This window comes from Stegastes partitus, unplaced genomic scaffold (genome assembly GCF_000690725.1).
Source record: "Stegastes partitus isolate 25-593 unplaced genomic scaffold, Stegastes_partitus-1.0.2 Scaffold64, whole genome shotgun sequence".
NCBI classification, from domain to species: domain Eukaryota; kingdom Metazoa; phylum Chordata; class Actinopteri; family Pomacentridae; genus Stegastes; species Stegastes partitus.
In genome coordinates, this window is record NW_007577795.1 from 36,615 (window position 1) to 63,841 (window position 27,227).

Sequence of the window (27,227 nt, forward strand, 5' to 3'; positions counted from 1 at the left end):
CTTCCTGCACAGCTCCACGATTGGCTGTGCGCTGGAAAGGCTGTCAGTCAGGAGTCCCGGTTGTCAATTAAACCCACGTTGGGTGCGGCGCTGACAAATGCCTGCGCTACTCTCCCTCCTGCCTGCGAACAGAGCCTGCAATGGCTGCTTAATTAGCTTCGAATGGCTTTTCCTTTCAGCTCAAACAATCTGTCACTACCATGTGGTAAAAAGAGCCCTGCATAAAACAAAAGCAGAAAAAAAAAGCCAGTAGGGGCTAAATATCAGTTTGATTCCCCCCCACCACCACACACACTCTCTCTTCAACCCCTCCTCCATGAAAACATTTGCTGCAAAACAAAGCTTTTACCTCGCTCAAACATTGGCTCCTTTCACTCATCTGTTTCTGCCCTCATTTTCCTCTAAAATTGTATTTATTTGTATATCTGGGCGTCCACTCAGTTGCTTCCAGGTTTAGATGTAATGGTGGGATCTTTGCAGGTAGCCCAGGTATGATATTTTTGATTGTACTGATTTATTAGGGTGCTGTTACATGTTGCAGATGTTCAATTGTCTGAACATGAGAGAATAGCTATTTTAGTAGTGTTTAAAGTATACATATGCCTACACGAAGATTACTTTAAAACAGGGTGAATGAGGAATGAGTGATTTTTGACGTTTTTCTTGAAATGAAGAAAACAACTCGAATCACGTCATCAGTTATTAAAATAGCGACAATTATCTCAGAGTAGACAACTAATGAATACGTTGTATGTAAGGCAGATTTACAGACATAAACAGAGGGTTTAAAAGGAAACTACAACTAAAATCTGCGAAGAATATGATTCGACAGCAACAAATTGATTTGTTTTTTTAATTATAATTTTTTTTATATTACTTTGCAGTGATCAAGCTGCACAATAATAGAAAAAAACACTCTCCCTGTTCTCCTCACACCACCAATTAGTTTCTCTGATGGCTGTTATTTTTCTTCATTCTCATCTGTTCCTGGTTTCTGTGACACTCAGCAGGCTTGTAATTATAAAGCTGTGGTCTGTCATATTCGTATGAATACACAATTTGAACTCCCTCAGTATCAAAACTACTCTTACTGTCCATATTTCCTATTGCTTAACTGGATTTACAGCTTTGCTGCTCTCCCTCTTGTGACATCACTAACACATTGTGTTTTTTGAGGGAAGCACCAAACTACTTTATACGTTATCACATTATATAACAAATGTGGACTTTTTTTTTTTTCTTTTTCAAAAATACAGTTATCGCTTAATTTTCCTAAACATTTATTCACTAAGGTCGCTAACCTCCAAGTTTTTCCTTAGAAGATCATGCAGATAGAATCATTCAGGTATATTTAGTGCAGCTCAGATTCTTTTTTTTTTTTTTTTTTTTTAATATTTTATAGTGTTTGTAGCACAGCAAAGTGCACAAAAGTCAAAAGTATGCCATATTTGAACTGTAGCTAGCATGCTGCGAGGTTTAGCTGTTGCTTAGCAACAAATGCATCCCTCCTGCAGATGTGGCGACATCAGTTGGGATAATAAGTCATGTACTGAGGGCATGTCAGTGAGCGACACACTCACTGGGAGACTTTAAGGAAGGCTTTCACACAACACTTCTCCTAATGATGAATTATCTCAGTAGTCGTAATCACTGAACTCTGACTAGGAACAGACTTTTAACAACATATAAACTCTGCACTTCTCCAAAATCTAAGTTTCCTGAGGGAACTTTGTTAGTTCTCAGCTCAACTGATTTGCACACTGTTGGTTACACTGACATGTCGACTAACAAAACAGACATTCACAGGAAAAAGAAAGGCCCCTTGTTGTTATTATTAATATATATAAAGCGCGTAAAAAGGGTGTAGGCAAATTCCAGTGTTGGTTAAAATTTGTGTAGTGTACACTGTAAAAAGAAGAATAAAAAATACATACAAAAACAATGGAAATCTGACATCTTTGCTGTTTTTACACCTTATTTTCTGTAATTTATCAAATCAGGGATAAACCTGTAAAATTAGTTGATTTCACCATTTTCTACTTTTAACATCAATGTGTTTTTCTTTCAAATAAGAGCTGTAAAATACATATAGAATAGTAACAGACTATAATATATTTTAATAATATAGAAATAGACGTAAAGACAGTAAAATGGTCTAATTTTACAGGTAAAAATTATAAAACAAATAACTACTACCTACAAAAATACAGATTTTTGATGCGGACCCTATTCACAGTTTTGGTCATGTTTTGTAACAGTTAACGTGTAAATTAACAAGTTTTTTTTTCCTGTGATTTTTATGAGTTATTACATTTAATTGAACAAAACAGGGACAATTTGTGAAGTAACAGTAAATTGTTAAAAAAAAAATACAGCTAAAAATGTTTACAGTGTGGTAAGACATTGCGTGTACTTTTCACCTGCATAATACATGAACAATGCTGTACATGTTTATGTTAGAACCTATGGATATTTGTGGGAGCGCTGTCCTTCCTAAGCTGCATTTCTATGACATTATGGTGGTTTACAAATGAGGCTTCAGTATGTCACAGCAGTGTCAAAAAAGGTTGCACCAAAATTAATTATATCACCTCAGCTATTATGTGGTAAAGCGCTCCAACCTTTAATATGTTTGATATGTTTTAATAAAAAGTAAAAAAAGTTCTTTATTGAGTAATGGAAAAAATTATTATTACCCCCTAATCTTTCTGCAAAAGAACAGAAAATTCGACTGAAGTAATTTCCGCTCTGCTTCTTCACCATTTGACCTCTGACCTTCAGCATGCTTGTATGAGTCCAGGCTGCATGTAGGAAGAAAAAATGGGCCCAGACAAGAGCAGCTAAATGAATTCAGGTTTTCACGAGCAATTTAGCCTCCGACTTTGTGCACCGTCTGTTATTTTGTTTGAGAGCGTGGCGGCACAGGGGATCAGTGGTTCACTTCACCTCACAGGCTCTTTCTGTTTGTTTGTGTGTATTTCCACAGCTCGCTCCAGTTTCCTCCCACATTCCACAGACATGCCAGTCAGGTGTATTAGCTGCTCACAGGTACGACTCTGAAGGTGTCTCTATCTGAACATGGGCCTGCCCTCTGCATGCTGCATCCTGCTTTAAATTACTGTGAACCCTGAAATGAATAAATGGCCAAGTGTGATATGTAAAGAATGACTTAGGGTGTCAAGTCTCAGGATTCTATGAAGTTTGTCTGATCAGAGCACTCAAGAAAAATGGAAATGCTACAATCAGATTTCTGCATCGTCACTACATTTTTACAGAAAGATAGTTTGAGGAAGTCACCTTCTTCTCAGTAGCTCTTACTGTCATGTAAAGTATTTACTGTTTATCACATTTTTCACAGAAACCCACGTGTCTATGAACTGTTGTCGATTTCTGGGCTGTTTTAGAATGGCACAAATCTTTGTGCATGTTCTGACAACTAGAACTTATCCTGTAGGGCTGTTTCCTGGGGAGAAAGAAGCATCTACTCCAGCGGGGAAGCTTCTGAACAGCCCTGAAATAGTGCTGTGCAGGGCTCAAAGCTGATTGGTTAAACTCCAGTTTATACAGCCTCTTGATATCCTGGTTGAGTAGCAGGCTTTTATACAACAATTGCATGAACAATGTAAAATTCACTATACAGCTGACAAACCTATATTGTTGTACAATGTGCTCATATCTAGTATCGATCTGAGTTGACCTCACAGTCAAAGCTGTAGGATCCTATGCTGCAACGACACAGAAAGGTTGAAGGGAGAGAATAAAGGACCATAACACCTCATGCCTGGCCACTGCTCTAATCTAATTTACCAGCACTGACACTGGGACAGTCTCACCAGTTACAACTATGTTAGCACGAACTCGGAAAACATCAGCTAGATGCAGTTTGTGGTACTTAATAACTTAAAAACTAAAGAAGATGAGTCATAAAAGTCGACGTTAAAACTATACGTAACAGTTTAGCGGTTTGTGACCTGCATGCTCATAAAGCATAACGCTAAGTGACCAAACACAGCCATTATTGACAGTGCTAATTGTCATTTTACTATAAAAGAGTAAACAACGTTCTCTAATGCATGTCTGACCATCACATAACGTCTGTGTAGTCCTGATGGGTCCAAATTGTGGCAACGCCTCCAAAACGCACTTGTGGAAAAACCTTCCAAACCCCAGGATGCATATTAATTCTGGCAAACTGATAGATATGAATAAGATCCGAAAGAGACCTGAGAGTCACGCCTCGTCTGAACAGTGCTGATAATGAAGATTTCGAGACAACCTAATACAGGAAGAATACCAGCGCAGGCAGCAGTGTGACACCAATTAACAAGCAGGTACAGCATTGATATTATCTCTTAAATTTCACCGCTCACAATCTCCATTTTGCATCAAAGACATATTTCCCTCGTGTGATGATAATGAAAGACCACCTGATCTAAAAAAAAAAAAAAAACAACCTTTAGTTTTCAACAAATTAACCCACAAACCTGGAGGAAGTTTACAATGAGATGCTAGTTAGACTGAGTATAATTCAGAGCGTTCAGGTCTTTGGTCAGGTCTTGGTGAGTAGGAGCTGAGTGGACCTGTGATGTCTTTGCAGTTACAGGCAGAACTGAAAGCTGTCCAAAATCAACTGCTAGCATATCAACATCATCATCCATTCATCATATCTGTACTCAAGTGGGCGCGCACTGTTGATTTAAGTAGAACTGTTGGTTAGTCGTGTTGATATTTGTGATATTTGTCAGTTTGCTCTGCGTCGAGCATCCTGGGATTGGTATGTGTAGGCCCAGTGTAAGGATGTGGGTTATCTGGGAACTGGCAAACACACTGGTGGTCTCCACAGGCCCGAGCCTCTGATTCAAGAACCACATACAAACAGACATTATCGTACGGCTTCATCTGACACACCGAGGGCCGTGAATGTGCGTCGCACACTCGCACACAAACACAAACACTCACACAAAGATTCACTTTTCATCCCACTCAATAGAGAGTGGCCTAGATTAAGCAGCAACAAAGGAGTGGGCTTCACCTCTGGGATAAGGGGGGCCGGTCCACCCTTGTAGACCTCTGCACTATTTATTTGCACTGGAAACACAGACGCTGTGAAACTCCCACTCTGAGGCGCTGCACAAATATTGAGGCTATTTGCAGAGGTGGTTTTAATTCTTTACAGAGCAATGATTGGCTCTTTTCACTCCCATCTCTACAAGAGCTTCACCAATGGATTCCTTCAGCCTCCTTTGCCCCCCCTCCCCACTCCAGCACACACCAGCTCTAAAATAAATATAACTGATGTATATTTTTAATGGCTTTAGTGGCCACTAAAGACTCGAATCCCATTTATTCCGCTTATGATATCACATTCTCTGCTCAAACAAATACTCAGTACAAAAACCACAGTTTCTATAGCGGACCGAAGCTGGTTTTCTGCCTCGGCTGTATACAAGGAGCTTGATACTTCCTGAGAGGACAAGCCGTGTTCACTCGCCTTTTGGAGACCTGCAGTGTGAAAACAACGGGGGGCTGTGCAAAGTAATAAAGCTGCTCTCAAGATATTCGGTGTGGTATGTGGAGTTATAAATGAAGAGAGATCGCACACAGCTTCAACGCTGATTAGCGCTTTTCTTCTTGTGAGAGTGGTCTCACCTTTGTGGAGCTGTTTATTTATCAGCATGCACCAGATTAATTACTTCATCCATTCAGCTGCCCCCTCTTTCAACCATCCCAGTCACTTTTCCACGGAGGAGAGCAGAATTGGGGCCTATCTCCACAGTGGTCCGGTCGGTGGGACGGTCGCGGCAGTATTGTGAAGCACCCACTGACTCTGGATTATTGACATGCTTTCACAGGCAACTTCAGGCCCTGAAAGGAGACATTCCTCGCCACAATGGGCCCAGTGTGTGTCGCGGGGGCAGACATGAATAGGGCCCCTAAGTGTATCACTGTGACTCGTCAGCCTGTAATCAATGCAAACAAGATGAAAGGACCTTATCAAAGGAGACAAACACAGACATGAGCAGGGTCTGATCAAAAAAAGGTAAAGGTTCCTTTTGGCTTCTGTGCATTAGATATTTGTATGTATGTGTGTATATAAACCTACACACGCACGCATTTGGATGAGAGATAGTGGAGGTGAAAAACACATCCACTCTGCAGTGGTTCAACAGAGCCAAAGAGGGGCCTAAAAGGTGCAGTATTCCAGCAGAAAACAGGAGTAAAATGATTCTCCAAAGTGTGTTTAATTCATTAACAGTAAGCTGAGTTACACAGAACTGAATTTCAAATACACAAAAGCGGATCTTGAGGAATTTCTTGTTTTAAAATCCTATCTGGTGATTTGCGGTAATCCCTCCTTGAAAGCGGGCCCCTGTTCTGTGCAGAGGAAACCTGTGACGACTAAAGCTTCTGAAAACACAGCTGTCTATCAGGACAATTTGTTAAGGTACTAAAGGTAAACAGGTGTGAAGAAGTGAGAAAAGACAGCAGGCTCATCAAAGTGCCTTGACCAATTTTCCTTTTGTTCTTGTCTTTTAGGAGACTTGAGAGTATTAACACTCAGAACTGAACAACAGTCTTGTTCAAGCTTGGAAGATTCAGACACGTTTCATATGAGTGGAACCGTATTTCTCAGACAAAGCGGGACATGAAATCATTAATAACTGCTAAAACGTGCTTAAATAATACTGTATATCAACAATAGCTTCGACAACAGTTTGTTTTGAATATCCTGACTAAATTTGATTTGTTAATTGCAGAGTTCTGTAAATGTAAAGCGTCGTTGTATTCTATGGACCTATTGCCCCAGAATGTAATATTAAGCGCTCATGCAATCTGAGTGCTTGCTGTACACGCAGTGTCAATTTGAAATGAGTTCACAGTTGTTGATACCGAAAACACGACTGAGCCTCTCTCTCTCTCTTTTTTTTTTTTTTCCAGACTGCGCTGCCGAGCATTAATGAATTCAGAATGGCTCTGCCTCTGGTGCTGTGTGTGATTAATAAGCTCATTTAGTCAGCACTCATTGTGACCGGGTCTACAGGGCAGCCCAGTGTAAGGCTCTTTAGTGGGTTGGTGTTATTTTTTGTGATTACCGTCCAAGTGGCTGCTGTAAAAAGCAGGTCAACAAACTGACCTTATCCTGTCCTTCAACTGGAGAGTGAAAGAGAACCTGGTGATGACAGCGAGGCCTACTTTGCCTTCACCAAGTGATTGAGTATGTTTACACGGACATGAGTGTCACAGTTATCATCAGATTTTTGAAGTGTGTCGTTTCTGTGGTTGTGTTTAGCATCATATCCCAATTTCAGCAACCTGAATAAGCCCTTGGATACCGTTGCATGTAAACACCAATCAACCACAACAATAAAACGACTGACAGGTGAAGTGAATGACATTGACCATCTTGTTACAATATAATGTTTGGATGGGAAACCATGAATCCTGGCATTCACATGTTTGTTATTTTGAAAATCAGTCTTCACAAAATGACATTCCTATACAGCTAAGCAGCATTCTCAATTATGTTTTGGGGGGAACATATTTTCTGCCGCTTGTTTGTCATGTATCACAAATATGTTTCTAATCAACATATCTTCGCCATTTGTTTTACTGCTTTATTTTTCAGCCAACCCATCATATATCATATGGGGTGGATGATGCTGTCACTTTTGTAATCCAGAAAATGGAAGTTCACTTCAAATATGCAGTAATCGAGACATATTTTAACCAAAACATCGACATCTTCTCCAACCCTAAGCAAGTAAATTTGGTGCCTAACCTTTACCTAACTTCTAACATGTCAAAGTGTTCAACAAAGTGTGATATTATCCTAAACTTAACCTGATAGTTTTTGTGCCAAAAGCAAACCTGAGTAAACAACGAGAGACAATGAAACCTAATTCTGAGACTGTCGCCTGTAACAAACTCTGGTCTTCTGGGCCAACGTTAGGTCACTGGCTTATGTTTCTATCCTCCCCTCAAACCGCCCAACGCGAACTTTGTCACTATTTCAAGTGGAACGCCTCTCCCACCACTTCACAGGTCACAAAAACATTTCCCTCAAAACATAATTGAGAATGCCGTTTAGTTGTATAGAAACGGAATTTTGTGGAGACAGGGTTGCATTTTGTTGCATAACACCCATATAAACATTAGAGTCTATAAGTGGTTACAGTTGAAGAGACACGAACACACGTAATGTTCCAATTTGCGGATGTATGTTTCTAAACTGATGACGTTGTTTCCCAACTGTCAACTACAGGAGAACAACTGGTTTATGGCACCCAGCAATAAAGAGTCAGAACTTCTTTTTTTGTCGAATTTGCCATGAGCCTAGCCTCTAAACTCTCCACATCTCAATCTGATTGAACATCAACATTCAAACAATTTCAATCCACGGAGCCCCTTCAAGCCACAGAAACCAATGGACATATAGCCAACGTCCTGCTGTCAGACAACACCGGACAAGTCCAGGAGCACCATGTCCATGGCTGAATGGGTCAGAGCTGTTTTAGGGGTACGAGGGGGATCCACACAGTCATAGGCAGGTGTAATATACCAGAAGTAATGTAACGGAAAAACAAACAACAGCGACCAGAGAAGCATCTAACTATTGGACTGACGAAGAAACAGAATTGTGCTTTGAAAGCGTTAAATGTACCTGGTAATTTAATTAGAAGGAAGTATCAAAATATATCCATCCAAACCTGTAAAGGACATGTTACAGGACATCTGTTTCAAAGAAGTCAGATCAATAGTCACAAATTATTGGTGGCCTGTCAGATTAACAATTTCAAGTTACTTGTAAACATCACAGGCGCCTGCACAAATATCATGCAGCAATCAATAACCAGCACACTACGTTTTATCATGTATACAAGGATATGGATGGACATCTGTGTCTGTGATCATCCTGAATATGATGAAAAATGGTTTGTGTCTATGTGGACATTTTTTGGCTTTTTAACTTCAGACCACTTTTTGAAGTATGTGCTATACTTCAAGACTGTTGAAAGCATTTCTCCATCATTTATTTCCACACAGTATGAAAATCAATCACTAGATCCTTTAAAGCTGCTGTAGCTGTGTGATCCATTGCAGTAAATTATATTCTTAGTACATTAACAATTCTACATTTTCGTCCATATTGCCTACACAGTGCTTGATAAATACATCAAAAGGGCATTTTCTCATTAACACAATCAGTGCATATTTCTGCAATATGTAATTGTCTATTGTCTTTTTGTCTCATCATTATCACATTATATATTACATTGTATCTTTAATGCTAGTTTGTTGATTCAGTTTTGGTAATATTGTCTGAAAAAAGAAAAACAAGTAAAGGTTAGGCTCCATAACTGCAATTTGGAAGTTGTTCATCATTAGCAGAGGTTTGCACTCAATTATGTGTCTTTCTGTTCAACGTAAACTTTCTATTAGAGAGCAGGAATAAAGAGATGTACAAAGTATGTGAGAGCAGGCTGACATCTTAGTGACATTTCAAATGTCTCCTCCATGTAATGATCTTTTTTTCATCAGTTGCTCGGCAGGCTACTGAAGAGCTGAGTTCATTGTGGACCAGAGCTAAATGTGGTTTCCAAGGGAACAAGCCCCTACACTCAGTGTCTTAGGACTGTAGGCAAGATGAGGTGTTTGCACTCATGTATGCCTCAGAGGGAATTGTGTAGTATTTATGCATGCTTCTGGAAAGTATGCAATACAATGCACAACCTTGTTTGCTGTTTTCGTGCACGTGAACCCACTCAGCCCTGTGAGATAAATGGAATGAGGTAAATCACCTGGGAGATTGCAGCCAGGCCATTGATTTCATGGGTCATCAGATAACACCGGGGCTTGCTGAGCACATGCCCTTCAGCACTAGGCGAAGGCTATCATTTAGCCAGATCAATAGCTCTAATTACCCCGCTCCACCCACTGCAATAAATTCAGAACCTATCATACTGTCTTCAAGGAACTAGAATGAGGAAATACAGTATCACTGATTGAATTACACTAAAGGTACAGTGTTGCTGGCTGAATTTTTATAGATTATTGTAGCTTGATATTGAAACTGAAAGAGAATTTTAGAGAGACAGAGAAACGTTGGGAGAAGAGTGGGGGAAGGACATGCAGCAAATGAGCTGCTGGCTTGACTTGAACCACAGCCGCTGTGTCGGGGACTACGGCCTGTGTACATGGGTTGCCGTCTTATCCGGTTGAGCTACTGGGTGGCCCCTACACAGTTGTCTTCTTGAGAATGTGCCACCTTATGAATTCTCTGTTTCTCTCTCCACACTGCAGGTCCAACATACCAACTTACGTAAAAATCTGTTCAAACACAGTAAGGCCAGTGTTACATTTTTTGTGTCTGTGAGTCTGCTAAGGTCCACATGATGTAAATTTCATCATCTGACCAAGTCTGCAAGAGCCCATGCAGACCCAAAATTTGTGGCCATGCAGACAGTCTGTGTGGCGAAGTTTAAGGTTAGTGGTTTTCATGCATGAATATGTAGATGCTGGCCTGCTGTGCATATATGAAACAAAGTCCTCCAAGCAGCCTTCAAGTGAACTAGAAACATAGCATAATCACAACTAAGCATCTTTGGTGTCCACAGCTTGCTATGTGCACGGCTGCAAGGAAGAATAATCAAAGCTTAAAACTACACCACAATGCACAATGGCAAGTTGTAATACTGAAGTAATTCAGCCACATATGTTAGAAATGGAAACCAATTCTAAACAATAATAATACAGAAAATCAAACCCTGCACGTTGACCTCATTGGTTCCCTAGCTTTGTTACATATGAAACCCTAGAAGTCTAAGTCTGTGTTTCCGGACTGTCATCTGTAGTCTAAACACAGAAATACTCAGCCATGGCATTATTAGTTACTTATTTTGCTAATTATTTGTCTTCTACCATATAAAATAAAACCATGTGGACATGTAACCATTGTAAAATAAAAAATAAAAATACAGTTTCACAGCAGTGGTGTCTTTAATATGTAAAAATAATACATAACTCTGATCATGAAAGAAGAATTCCCTCCACTGCATCAGGCTGCCAATTTCAATCCTGCTCACAAAGGCTCTGATTGGCTTGGGTTCTTTTTCTAACAGCCATGCTAAAGGGAAAATCAGACCTCTGAATCATTCATAAAAATATTCAAATGTATGGGGTGATTCAGAGGTCTGGAACGGACCTGAGATTCTTTTACTACTGCGTGTGTTTATTCATGTGAGAGTGGGTGCTAACAGTTAAACACGCCCATAAAAGTATCACCACAGGATGTTTTTACCAATCAAAGCAAAGAGCGGTTTGAAAGACGTTGCAGTTACTGTGAGATAAATACACCACCTATGTTGCAAACGGGGTTTGTGCTTTCTCAGACATTTCACCGGATCTGAAACAAAAAAAGCTCACAAAGCACAAAAGGAAGCGGCGGAGGACTCTGTGATGGAGTTTCACCTTCACTCACTGGTCTAGTTAGATTTCCTCTCAGCACCACTTCTGCTTGATGTGCCATTAACACACCACGCACGGCCAAACAGCATCTTGCGTTAATATCTTCAAGCCGTCCACTTAAAAGCAGAGCTGCTGTCAGTGTAATGCCCTCCCTCCCTTTGTCCCTCACCTCTAACATGCTGAGAGCTGCCATCCTGCTATCAGGTTTCTCCACACTCATAGTCTGCAGCAGACCACTTATCACTGAGGCTGGCACGCTGCCCTCTGCCATCACTTTCTGCCTCTCACAACAGAGCAAAGAAACAGCTCATGTGTTGGTAACTTCAATGTTGTGCTCAAATGTCCCAAATTCAACAAAAAATGTACATCCCAAGATGAACTTATTGTTTCTGCTAAGCTTCAAGATTCTCAAAAATGTAAAGCTACTAAAATCTAAGTTTTTGTAATAACAATACAACAAGCATAAAAGGAATCACAGAGTATTACCACCAGTCTACAGCTCAAGAGTTTAACCTCATGTTCAGGCAAAATATTTCAGCAAAAAAAGTGATCCTAAACCCAATGTCCACTACTTTGTCAGAACTAAACAACAGATGAACACATTTAACAACTAGCTGCTGATCATACAGGGGCTTTAGCTGCTACACAGCCTGATATTTGGTAGAGACCAAACACTGAGCTAAAAGTGAGTAAATATTCGACTATCATTCATCAGGTGGTCAGAAACAAAATGGCAAATAAATACCAATGTTACTCCTTAAATGCCGGGTGTGTAAAAAGCCTGATAACAAGTTCTCCACAACAATTTTAAAAAATCAAGTTGACGGCTTCTTTCTGCTGCTCACGTGTCCAAAAATGTTATTACAGATTAAAAATTCTCTGGAGATCAAGAGAAAATTAATATTTAAAAAGTAGCACACAGACAATCTATTTAAATACATTAAAAAAAAAAAGTAAAAATCCTGAATTTTCTCAGGCTAAATTACTGGAAAGTAGATTTAAATCACTGCTTTTCCAGTCTTTGGCACAACGGGTTTCGCCATTATAAAGCAACAGCAGGTGAAATGTGTTTATTTACATGAGGAGAAAGCACATACTATGTTATGGTATGTTGGAGATGTTTCTCTGGGAGCCGTCCTATTTGTTCCTAATTGCTGGTATTCTGACTGTTCCTCAGAACATGAACTGACCTTGTTGAAGGCTGTCTTGTCCACTACGTGACCAAACAGGACTTTATTACACCACCAGCGTCTTGTTACCTCAATTATCCACAACAGCTCTTTACGTTTAATGCTGCCATGACTGTTGACACAAAGTTTTTTTTTAGAAGGAGAGCACTCATCTGTCTATCTGATATCCAACACCTAAAGAATGAACAGTTAAAGTTAGCCAACTCAAACTTACTTACTTATTATGGGACTTGGGCTGTCAGTTATTAAATGTCTGCTATATGCTGGGTCAGAAATAGATGGATTTCTATGATAAGATTGGTTGTTGCTCTTTTGTCAGCCAAAGTCATTTTTTCTTATTTTTTTTAAGTTATTAGTTAGATTTTTTTTTGACAGAACAGTAGAGAAAGAGACAGTAAAGTGGGGAGAAGAATGGAGGAGGGACCTGCAGCAAATGGCCATGGGCTGGATTTGAACCATGACCACTGTGTCGAGGTCTATAGCCCCAGTACATGGGTCGCCAGCTCAATCAGTTGAGCGATAGCGGCGGCCTGACCAATGTAGCTTTTAAACAGTATATAAAAGTTTATATTATGACCCAGCTGGTGAAACTGTAAAGTATAATCATAAGACAGGAGTGTGGAGAGTGTGCAGGCGAGCATAAGTCTGAGTGTGTTGCAGGGATCTTCGTAAAGCCAAACCACTTCAAGGTGCCTTCACTCATCGACATAAAATTAAAAATGTTTACGTTAATTCTAAGCTTCCTCTTATTCCCAAGAACTTGTAGTGGTTTCTACCCACATCCATGTCCACGTGTGTGTTTGTGCTCTTCACAGGTCCATCAAACTGTGTTGCCCCCATGCTGGCAGGCCGTTGCAACGCAGGCATGTATCCAAACACATCCAAACATGCCCAGCAGCTGGCCTCAGGGCCAGTGTAGCTGTTTAGCCCATAATAGTCACTGATTAGAATACCAGTGGCAAGAACTGAACCCAGAGCAGTTGTTGACAAGGGATATTAAGCAGAGTGGGGAGTCCAGCCACAGGGATTTGATGATGCCACCAGGGAAACATGTGCTGGCCCACACAGTGGTTCTCTTTAACACCATAGCATCCAAACAGCTGATAAGTCTATCCAAGACACGAGAGGAGGGTTACACTGTTTCGCTCACAGCCAAGCAAGAAGAAACTGAGAAGCAGATGATTAAGCTCCGTGACAATTCTGCAGAGATTGGACTTGTGTCACCACCCTCCCATAATACTGTGTTTTTTATTGTTTTCTTGGCTCGTCTTCATCTTTCATCTGTTACTCACCACAACTACCACAGTATCAGTAATGCGACTGCTTTGGATATGAGTGCCAAACCAATGCTACAAATATTATGTTGCTGCTGTAGTTTAATTATATCTAATCTGATCTCCGTGTTAAAGGGAGGAAACCACGTTTATTAATTTGGTTTCATCTTCTCTGTCGCTGCATGCCCCATCACTCAGAGAACAAACATACTTCCACCAACCTTTTCAGTATCAGTATCAGGAACTGAAGAAACCTGACGAAGTTCTGTTGAAAGCAGACTGCAGGAAGCCATTTTCACACATACTTTTTGAACAAAGTGAACAAACAAGACATAGCATGTTATATATATATTTATATATAACATAGTCAGACATTATCCCTGTTTCCAGTCATAACATTAAGTCAAGCTTATCACCTGCTGGCTCTATCACCATACTACTAATATTAAATCAATGCATTCCAACAAAGAGAAATACACAAAACGTATCTTTGACAATTAAGTCAATGCCCCGCTACTAGGCAACTGAAAATATGTTCTGAAAGAAACACAGCCACAGTTACTATGATTTTTAACAAAGTAATGAGGAAACACTTTTAATGAATATTTGTTGACAAAGTGCAATCAAAAACTTCTGAGGCGGCCCTCTTGTACTGCAACAGTGCATCCTAGCTTGTCCACAACACTTGTAGCACTTCCTGGACGTCATGTTGTGTAAATGTGTAAAGTGCTATTTGCAATAAGAACTGAATCTCATAAATCAAATCAAGTTTATTGTCATTTTGCTCTACATACACAGTAGTACAGGTGAGATGAGAGAGCGTTTCTTCAGCACGTCTGGGACAGGCAAGACACTGAACGTTCACTCTCACTGTCTCCTGAAGGAAACAGTGTAAACTGTGTAAAGTGGCAACCCTTCAACTTAAATTTCATTTTGTGGATGCGAATGAAGTCAGAGTGAGCAAAATCTAGTGCATAGGGTGGGCAGGAAGCAGAAAGTTTTGTTGTTAGCATAACCAGCACGCTGTGACCAGACACGCATGCACCACAGTTGGGGCTCTTTGCGATGAATGTTCTCCAGCAGACACCACAGAACATTACATTAGAGCCCTGCGTTGGCAGTCCAATCCTGGGGGAGTAACTCCTGGCGCACCTGAAGCACCAAAATGTTGACGAAAACAACTTGATTTGCCTCGTCAAAATTAGAACATTTCGGATGAAAACTGTTGTTTCTCCTCTTGGCGGTCGTCACAGACCCACCTCTTGTTACCAGTGATGATGTGCCACATGAAATTTGGATCATCCAGCTGCTGCCAGACACAGAATGTGATGTTTCCTCTCAGCTCCAGTTTGAGCTCCATGGAGAAATCGCAAATGAGCATCTATCAGTGGTCACTAAGACACGTGATGTCCTGATGTTGACAGTGGTGCCATGTGCTCCAATGACATGGACAGTTACTGTGGCACATGTGTTGCATATGTGTGACCGTCATGAACAGTCCCACAATGTTGTGATCACACCACATACAAGTGAAAACATCTTTAACTTGTTTTCCACTACCCACTAATGGCCAGTAAAGCATGACTAAGCTTTTTACCGTTACGTTTAGGCAACATGATGTGTTGCTTCAAATTATTAAAAGACCTTTGCTTCAGTGAAATACTGATTTTAAACTACCGGCAAAATAATGAAACTTTTTAAATAGCTAAACAATGGCCATGATCTGTACATAACTTCAGGCAAAGAGTTCCGGTAAAACCTCAACACATATTAGATGCAGGATGCTGTGTAAAAAGCCTGAAGCCGTTATCTACCAGAACTGTTTCTGAACTGGAAAAAACTTTCCCAGTAAACATAATCCAGGAACCAATTAAGTACGAGGCAAAAGCTGTTTAGTAGTATATAAAAGTCAAAACTAAGTTAACACAAAGAACACCCACCCGCTGTTTCTTCCATCACGTTCTGTCTTTTTAAGTTCTTTCAAATTTGTTAAGTACTGTATCTAACAGAGCAGAAATACCCCCCAAAAATCCTAAAACTTGAAACACACTGAAGTATTAATGAGATTTTGGTCTTTAGGGAAATTTAATGTGATTCATTTTGTCACTGACAGAGAGCTATTAGCACCTTCCAACATTCCCCCAGAGATCCACCCTCCATGTTTGATTGTGTTTCACTGCCACCTCAGTGTAATGACTTGTTCATAATTTGTCACCATTCTGCCTCTTTCAACAAAATAACCTTTTGTTCTGTTTTGCTGTCCACTTCACTGCACTCTCCCAGGAAAGGCTTTTAGAGACTTCTACTTCAGACAGGAAGAGCTGTACGATGCGTAGAAAAGAAGCGTGGAAGACGACATGTCTTTTACTTACATTATTCATGCAGAAAAATGCATTTGGCTCCAGTCTTTTCGAAGCTAATATTATGTTAATAAGGAGAATGAATTGTGTGAGATACAGCGCTCTTTGTTAAAGGAAGAACATGCACCCAAAAGCATTAAAAAGACGACTGTTAATGCACCTTGCTGCCTCTTCGTATTGGCTTCATGGTAATGGTTCGTCTACGTGGATCTCAAGTCACGGCGGCTCCACCAGGGCAAGAACTTGCTAATGCAAGAACTGTTTTTCATTCATAATAACTCCTGCAAGGCTTCCCACAGTGGAGTCCATGGTCCAAATGAGGACCAAAACAAACCCAGACCTTGTGTTATAAATACACACTATGTCTGAAATACATTTTGGTGAATGCAAAAATACTTGAGTAACAATATAATTCAATTTTGCAGATACTTGTAGGTGTGTATGCAATATATTACTTATATGACCATAAAAGCTTCTAGTTTTGGGCTTCTGGGTGTAATAAATCTACAGACCTTACGGTTTTCATTGAAATGCGAGCTAAGAAACTGTGCCAGCTGCAAAGTACTTTGGCTAAAACTCCACAAGCAGCACAGAGGTTGTGCACATCAGCCACAGAGGAACAACACAAAGTATTGGTCCACTGCTTTTTTACAGGGCCAGGAACTATATTGATTATAAGTAATCAAAGAGAACAATAGTCGGTCCTTAAAAACAAGAAATATTTGCAGTAAAAATGAGAATGTTAGGGCCAAAATTTAGAATAAAATAAACTCCAACACAAACTCTTGTTGAAATTCCTCTCTTTATTTGTGTTTTACATTATGTTAAACTAAAAGACGACCTTTGACCTTCAGTGTTGGTAGGCTGTTACTGGTGATGGGTAACAGACAGTAATGTGGGTGAGACACTGCTTGGGACTGAGAGTGACTACAGAGAGGTGGCTGCAGCCGAGCACATTTTTAAAATTAACTTGTTTTATCAAAAGTTGGTTTGGAGGAGAAAAAAACAAACAAACATGAAACCAACATCACAAAATTGCTGAATATCAGAATTAGAAATTGGCCAAACCGACCACGGACACACTGTAAAGACATGATGAAAACTGCCACCGTCTAAAAAACCTTAATTAACTACAAGCTTGTAGAGACAACACCTTTGACAAGCACAAGTAAAAAACAAGTTCTAGTTGTAGTCAAGAAAACTACACAAATATACCCAATAAATAAATATGTTTACTTGACCAAGTTACAGTTCTGTCAGCTCCCTGTAAATTATTATTTGAATCAATGGAAAAACCCGTCTGCTACAACGTAGAATCAGCTGCTCATATTCACATTTATACACAATAAATGCCCAGCTGCGGTATTTTTTTTCTTACAGCTCCACATATCCACTGAGAAGTATTAATGTTGACAACACGACACTCAAATATCAAGAAAATTATTCACATTACCATCGGCTCACAATAAATGTATGAACTGATTGAAGTCATCCTCACAAAGCGTTGTATGATCTCACTACAATTGCTGTTTATGTACTCCATATATGCATACTTAAACCCTCTTCGTGCAGAAAGTGTCATTACTCTTTCACTCCCCACTGTTCAGAAGCAAACAGCTGGCGGCACACCCCTCTGCAGCAGGACGCCTTCCCTTTGGAACAAGCTGCCCGCTAACGTCAGCAGATCCATCTATGAACTCAACACTGAAGATCAGTTTTATTCAATAAAATCAACACTTTAATTCTAATCAAACAGAACTTGTATTTCTTTATTTTCTTTCTACACACATCAGGAGAAATGTGAGGTTAGAAGTCTTGCACTCCTACTTGTCGACAGAAAAAGTTTTAAACAATCAGTCATATGATTAATAGTCATTGTTTGAACTAATTTCAACTGTATTTTAACTTGGCACAAAGGGGTTTTTATCATAAGATTAAAATGCAAGAAGCAATAGATGTGCACAAACTATGTCAGATCAGTGGAGGGACAGATGGATGACTCGTGTATCTGCCATCGTAGGACTGATTCACCATATCAGAGGTTTTGTTTGTCAGTGTCATCATAAAAATGTGTCTTGTGTTGGCGCCATTACTTCTACATACTCAGTCACAGTTGTTAGTGACACATTAGCACAGATTTTGTTCAAAAGTTTTCTGTTATGTCTAATTGATGTTCTTATTGAGGTCAGTGAACCTCAAAGTTGATTTTACTGGCGTTCTTCATTTAATGTGTATCAAAAGTAGATCATTCCTTTACCTTAGCCTTTATTACTATTATATCTGTGTGCAAATGTATTAACTTGAGTGCGTTTTCCACTGTTATACTTCCTGTGTGCGTTGATATTAAAGTGGTTAAACTGGGATTAAGGTAGCTACATTCAAAATACACCTTTCTGCTGGTCTATATCAAAAACAGCTAATTAAAAATGATCCATAATCACTGATACTGACTGAAATGTAACATGTTATCATGATAAATATTTTAGCTATATTGCTATAAACTGATCACTTTTAACTAAAGGTCATCATCACATCTTCGTCACATTGCCTGCATGACTGTGTTTGTGACCAACGTTCACTCTTATCCATTGTGAAAACACAGTGAGTAGATACATACTGGCCTCTTGCCTACAAATACACAGCAGCAAAGCCTGCGCATATCCTCTCAGTGGACATATGCTCCAGCACTATACTGTATTCTGTTGTAACTAAATGAATATGCAAAAGAGGGCTTTCAGTTAAATCAGGAGCACAGAGCTGTCAAGTAGAGAAGATTGTTGCCAGAGGGGCCTCGCCAAAATTACAATTAAGCTGTCACAGCCAGAGTCAAGAACACCCTCTTCAAGCTTTTCTCTCATTAATTGGGATTTGGGGAGTACCTGGGTCTCCTTGGTAGCGAGGTTCAAGTGGTTGTTAGTGAATGACAGAGCAACTACTTGAGCCGTTCCATCTTCCAGGCCTGGGAAGATGAGATTGTTACGAAACGTGATCAACAGCCTCTCAGAGGTCACGATGTGGAGCTTTAGCACCTACAGGAGTATGTACTTTAGTTCATGCTCTTTGTAGCATCACTCACAAATATGTTTTAGAAACTGACTGAAGAGCCTCTCAAACAACAGACAGTTCTGGGATTCAAAGAGCCACACTCGCAGAGCACCACCTCATCCAGGGTCATGCTGATTTTAAGGGGCTTTGGCAGATGATGTCTTTAAACTGTACAGAGGATAAGCTTTTGTAAAATTCATAGATAAGTGCTGTGCAAGTACATTGTGTCTTTATAAATACTGAATATAAAGACAACAAGGCAGCTGCATGAGGCTGTATTTTGACACAATGGTGCCTTGAGCTAATTGCTAACTGTAGCATGCAACATATTCGCAGTACAAATATTAGCATGTTGATGTTTAGCAGGTATAATTTAACATAAAACTTAGCATATCGAGCTGCCATTTGATCTGAATTTAGCGCTATCTCTAAAATGTCAACCTGCTGATAAAGCTAGAGGGAAAGAGACCAAAGTCAGTAAGATTCATCATCTTGGGGCCATGAATGTTTGTACACTGATTTTATACGTCCAGCAGGTGCATGAAGCTTTATTAAGAGACAATTGTGTCTTTAGCTAAATGCCAACAGTAGCATGCAACATACTAAACTGTCAACCTGCTGGTACAGTAATGACCAAAGTCACTATGATTCATCATCTGTGGACCATGAGTGTCTCTACACAAATTTCATAAAGACTGCATAAAAAGATAACACTCTAAAGCCAGCAACTGTATGAAGCTGTATTTAGACACAAATGGTGTCTTTAAGTAAAAACGTAATTGTATCATGCAACATAGTCACAGTGGAAATATTAGCATGTTGATGATTAGCAGCTATAATTTACCACATTATCTTAGTGTATCATGCTGCTACTGGATCTGTATTTAATATTAGCTGGTACGGGAATGACACAAGTCACTATGATTCATCATCTGAGGACCATGAGTATCTGTACACTAAATTAATAAAGACTAAATAAAAAGAAAACATTTTAAAGCCATGCTAGCAACTTTATGAAGCTGTATTTAGACACTATGGTGTCTTTAGCTAAATGCTAATAGTAACATCAAAAACAACAAACAACAAAAAATATTAGCATGTTGATGTTTGGCAGGTATAATATAGTATTTTAGCTTAGCATACCATGCTGCCATTTGATCTGAATGTAGCGTTACCTCTAAAATGTCAACCTGCTAATGAAGCTAGAGAAAAAGGAACCTAAGTAAAAATTCATCACCTGAGGACCATGAGTGTCTGTACAAAAGTTCACGGCAGTCCATTTTATAGTTGTTGACATTTTTCAATCTGGATAAACTGACAGATGGAGAATGCCATCCCTCGAGTCACGCTGCGTGGCTAAAAAGACTCATAAAGATTCACATAAAACACATTTATATTTATATAGTGACACACACCAAAGGTCACAGTTTATGATCGAATAAAGAGGCGGCATTTGGAGAGGGAAGATTTGGCCTTACGGCCAAGCTGTTAGCTAAGACAGCAGTTACAATAGCTGGGAGGTGAGAGAGGTTACAACTATTCAATCTCTATTAAGCCACATCATCTGCCTTACAGTCATTTAGATGTGCTCTCAACGATAGCGGTTAATGAGATTAAAGAAGTGTGATCAGGCTGTGAGTAGCCAGCTGAAGTAGGCGGATAGAGCCTGAAGACATGCTGTACTGGCTCAGACTGAGAGCACAATCTGCAGGAGTGAGCGCCGGGTGATGCTTTTATATCAGTGGTCCCTCAGAATTTTACTGCTATTATTGTCAAATCCAAGTGAAAACACAGATGTCAGAATTAGTCACACAATATGATGGAAGATTTGTTGAGGGCATGTATTTGTGCAGTTTATTATTTAATATTATTTATCATCAAATATGAGGAGGATTACTTTGTTTCTGTGTTTTCATGAACATGGAATCTATGGTTTCAATTTATTTTATAGTTGAAGGCAAAACAACAAGGTTTTCACCAAACAAAATGTGACCGTCCACTAAAGAAAAATGACAATATGTCTCATATGGAGGTCGATCAATAGTTTTTTTCTTGACCAACACTAGTACTAATAAGTCATTACAGAGGTTAATAACTGAGTTTTGGTATCGTTACACATTTGCAGCATAAATCTTGGCATCAGAATTAAGAATAACACGAACTCCTACACAAAATTTCCTTGAAATGTTTTTGTCAGTTTCATGAGTTTAATTGAGAGAACTTTTCCACATTTATCCTTCAGTGTTGACAGACTATTAATGTGGTATGTAACCAATCAGACAGTGCTGTGGGTGGGACAGGACAAGGACTTCAGATAGAGAGAGGCAGCTGCATCAGAGCCAAAGTAGCACAATTTGAAATTAATTTATTTTACTGGAAATGACACCAGTATTAGGAAAAATGTTGAATATTGGTCTAGGCCAGTAATGGATCAATTCCGCACTCAAAAACAACACATGTCCATGTTACACAGCTTAACATGAGTATTTTTTTATCTGATGGAAGTATTAACCATAACATCAGTAGATCAGATTTTGTGTTAACAGTGATTTATAATCATTTTGGAAGACAAAACAAATTATGTGCATCCTTCTAGAGGCCAATTGCAAAGCATTACTTTGCTGTCATGTTGACAAACTCGAAAAATAACACGTTTCCGCCTTTCTTTTAACCACTACAATAATTTTTTTCAAATGAAAATGACAAACATAATTATAGAATTAGAAAATGCAAACCTCCATATAAACACCTAAAAAAATTCAGTGTTTGGTGGCATAACCAAACCCCAAGTGTGTTCCCTCCCTGGATCATAACGAGCCTAGATTATCCCTTGATAATGGAACCTTTACCTTCCGTCGCTCTCCCTGTGGGTTTAGTGCAGGTCTTCTGGGGCTCTGCAGCCACCTGGGCCTCTCGTCGCCGTATACGCTTGCAGACCTTCCCTAGTGGAGGCTGTGGCCGATCGGGACCAGCAGGTGCCCATTGGGAGATGAGTTTCACATGCTAAAAACAACTACGAGCCTGTGTCCTCAACCACCTCCATCTAAGCAATGTGGCACAGATGAAAATGACGGTAGGGTGCGTGAGGAGACCAGTGTGCCAACCAGCTATACCCAATCCAGAATGTGGAGTGGCAGCTTTGTCCTCATCGCTCTCCACGGACCTCTGGGTTTGATATGTTTTTTTTAATTCAATGTGCACAAAGGTGAGAATATTCCTTTATCCTTATTTATTTTTATCTATGTGTAAATTGATTTACTCACATGTTTTCATTCTCATGCTAACATTAAAATTATTATTCAAGTACCATGATAAATAAGCTAAGGTGGATTATTTCTTCTGATGTTTCTCGTCATCTACGTTGGCTGAAATAAAACATTTGATCATGATAAAAGCTTGTGTCGCCTCGCGCTGAGGCATGCTGTTTGACAACCTTACAACTCAAAGTGAAGCCGGAGCTTCTGGAGGAGAGCAGAAACATACGAGGAGCCGCAGATATTTATTATGTCAGAGCTCCTGTTGAGCTCTTGTAGATGGGCCCAGAACTCCTTGTGGCAACAGCAGCAGTACGCCTATGCTGATCCATCTCACATCTGCTTATACTGCAAAAAAAACAAAAGGCTATCTGTCTCTGGAGGCACGCCTGTGATACATTTCTAAGTGTCAGTTACACAACCTTTCCAGAAAAAAAAAAGAAAAAAATCACCCCCCTTTGACTACTCCGCTGTTCCTCTAGTTGTTTTTGCCACACAGAGATACAACCAAAAACCCCTCCAGGCACAAAACTTCACACAAACCCCTCAGTGTTTGGCAAACTGACACAGGGCTCCTAGTTAAAAATACTTTCACTTCTTTACTAGCATGTAGTGTAAGAACAGCATCTCTTGCTCCTGACAAATCCTGTACAAGCGGAGAGAGCAAACTGAGCAAGCGGAGAGAATGAGTAAATACATTAACACTCAAAACAGCATTGAATTCAATCACTAGTAAATGGGATTCTTTGTCCTGAGCGGGTGAGGAAGAGGCCTTTGCTCACACCCACGCCAACTAACAACAGTCAAAAGGTGATGCTATGTCAATACAAGATGCATTCCAATTCCTGATTGATAAAATGTTGATTGCGGTGCTTCTCTGTTTCCAGTTTAACACCATTACGCATTCAGCACTTCACTTTAATTATCTGACATCAGTATTATAACACCTCGCCTTGCTGAGTGCCGGGGCTGTAAACATCGACGTGATCCGGGCCTGACACACTCTCGAAGTGATTAAGCAAATCAACATAAATTAATGAAACTAATAAATCACGGCGTGTGATGGCAATTTTCCTGCTTGTCTCCGCTGATGAAGATCTCAAATACACTTTCCCCACAGTGCTTAAATTATGTGCTTGCGCCATTATACTTCTGTAAAACAACCTCGCTACGATGCTGCCACACACCAAACAAACAGAAACAATTATGATGAAAAGAAAGCGAGAAACCACATTCAGATTTAGTCCTCTGGCTGATGAGATTAATTCACTGCATGTTAAGAAATCATGCGCGTTCCCTTCATTTTTTTATATATACATATATTTATTCATATGGCTTCTCGCACTTCAGTTAAAGTTCTGAATGATCCTAGCATTAAAGCACTCCTTTCAGACCTGGTTCTCAGCCAACACTGACCATCTGTGCTCCACATTTTGAGCAAAGGTTGAAAAAGCCACGAGTATCAAGGAGATTTTCCTTGTGCGCCTAAAGCAGCCAACACATGAAAGGATTGGATGAAGAAGTGCAGGCGCAATCTGGATACTATTCAGAAGATAGTTCGATTAAAAGCAGCAGCTGACAAGATGAACAAGCCAAGTCTCCCCACTGTCTCCGCTGACCACAGCCCTGCTTCTCAAAACAGCATTGACAGGGCTGGGTTTGAACATAATTGGACGAGGAACTGATTACATTTACAGCTGAGTGACAACATACTAGGAGAGGAAATGAAGTCATGAAAGTTTACCCTGTGCAATTTTGTAAATCATTACTCTGAAACAGGACTAAGATCACATCTGCTGGCGCAGTGCTGCGTAGGCCAGGCCAAACATCACGTTTGGGAAATATAAACTTAAATCTACAATACAAGGAATTCGTATTAGCGAGTAGCGGCAGGATTTCGTCGAATGATTGTGCGGTTTATGGGCAATTTATGAGACAGAATTTCCTAAGCAGTGATGAGAAAACAATCTCAGCATGGCAGAAATGCTTCGGCTTTAGGCTCCTGAGAGCTGCAGCAGTGCAGGTTTCTAACCTCCCTTCATATGTCCTCACCAATACTATAATTTGGTTTCCTTTGAGAGCTACACTACTTAGCCCTGTTGCCAAGGCTGAGTGAGCAGATTCCCCGCTGGACACCTTAATGAGATCTGCACAGGTGTCACCATAGTTTCGCAGCTGTCTGGAGGCTCCAACATGAAAAGACAATGCACAGAAGTGGAAAATAATATCAACACAAATATTTCACCCAACAGTGAACTCAATCCTGCTTGAATTCATGAAAAAACAAAGACTTAGAGAATGCTTCTGATTCATTCATTCTCTATATTCTCTATATGACTCCATGACAGACTGAACTGACTGAAATCACCTCTTAGTATTAACATGACTGAGAGTCTGCAGCCATATCAGCAGAGAAAATGATTAAGTCACCATGTTAGCAGGCTGATGTTGAACAGCTTAGTTTAGTTTAGTGTGTATGCTAATGTTTGCTAATTAGCAGTGCTAATTTTAATTAGCAATTTAGTGAGATTATGACCTGATGAAGGCACAAGTCATCCTGAGATGAATAAATTGTGGTTGTAACATGCACTATATTTCAAAGCTATCTATCCAGCTATAGTTGAAAAATGTCACCAAAAAAGGCAGTGTAGAGTCCTATTTAACACACTGCCTGACATAAGTCATTAGGTTTCATCATTGGGAGATCGTGAACGTCTGTGCAACATTTCATGGCAATTAATCTGAATGGTAACAGTTCCATTTTTAACCAAAGTGGACCAACAAACTCACCGATATTGCCTTCCCTAAAAACCCTGCTGCTACTGCAGGAAATTTCACCTGAAACATAATAAAAGACAAATGTAAAAATACAAAAAGGAAAAAGAACATGTCCTCCCCAAAGCTTACATTCTTGACAGTGGAGCTCTGAATGACACTTCAGACTGTTTGTTGGACAATTATTGTACACTGGGACACTAATTGTGTATTTACTCGACCTTTTTAAAAAAAGAAATTATTTTTTACTTCTGAACAGTCTTCAAGAATATTGCTCTGAGACCAATTTCATACCAGTTCAACAGCTTTGTAAACAGCTGAGGCTTGTTGGCAACGTGGCAGGGAGAGCAAAAGGCAGCTAGAGAATTGTAAGCTGCACCGAGTATTACAGTTGGCTATTGTTAATATTTTCATGATTCTGATTCGGATTCTGCTTATCAATACTTTCACTTTAAATGCCACTGCCATGTGCCTCAACAAGCAAAATCATTACTAAAAGTCTGCGTGCTGTCACAGAGGAGAAATAAAGACTGCTTGATCTTGTCATGTTATTACTGTGTGCTCCTGTACTTCTTTGCATGTGAAATGCTATTTTAAAAAAAATAAATGCTAGCAGCTGAAACGCAGAGCTAGATAAAGTATTTATAACTAGAGCAAAGGTGTTCTCTTTTCTGTTTGTTTGTTTTTTTTAATATTTAGGGATTTGATTTAACTACTTTACTGTTAAGATAGTCTAATCCAGGGGTGTCCAATCCTGGTCCTCGAGGGCCACAATCCTGCAAGTTTTAGATGTTTCCCTCTTCCAACTCACCTAATTCAAATGATCAGGATCGTTATCAGGCTTCTGCAGAGCTTGATGATGAGCAGACCGATTGAATCAACAGGGAAACATCTAAAATTTGCAGGATTGTGGCCCTCGAGGACCAGGATTGGACACCCCTGGTCTAATCCCATTATTGTAAAGCATTGTGTAGCAGCATTTGCCAAATTAAGATGATTTGTTATGAGACAGTCACACAATTTGCAGTGTTCACCTGCTAAACGGCTCAGGATTTGTTGAGACAAATGCATGAGTAGACCTGATGACAATACTATATATGGTAGGTAATACCACCTTTATTACCAGCTCAAGTGTAAGTTGTTTAGGAACCGAGAAGCAGCAACAATTCTAATTTCTAAATGATTTCTTTGGAATCTGAATTTTGTAGACAGTTCTCAGTGCCCAAACCTACTGAGTATTCAGCTCAATGCCAGTCTGCTTCCTTCTGTATGTGAAACACATACAGAAATGAATTCTTTTGGTAGTCTTTTATATTTTATATTCCTTCCGCACACTGGCAGACGGCTACTGTTGAAACTCAAGGTAAGTTGTTGATTCTTACTTTAATAAGATCTCTCATGGTCTGTTGTTTTACCACGTCTCGCGTTCACCTTTCACTCAGATATTCCAGAAGTTAAGTGTGACCAGTTCAATTCATTTAAATTGCAGCATCAGTACATGTATAGCATGTCAGGAACATGTATGACCACCATTAATACAAACATCCCCTTTCTCCTCAGTGCCGATTCTTACAAACAAGTCAAATATATCTGACCTCAGAGATCTTGTGTTTACAGTAGTTGTGACCAAAAATGGGAGAAGTAGGCCATTCCATTCTCTGTATTTTTTTCCCGGTGGTGCACACAAAGAGCGCTTGATTCACAAGTTCACAGGTAACTGAAATGGCCTTAAAAGTGACAAGTTTGAGCCCATTAGCTTAATGACATGGCTGCCTCAGCCTTCAGTCCCACTGGGATCAACTGAAAGACAGCCTCCTGTTTTAACCAGCTGGAGTAGCTGCACTAAGAATTGATATCTGCATG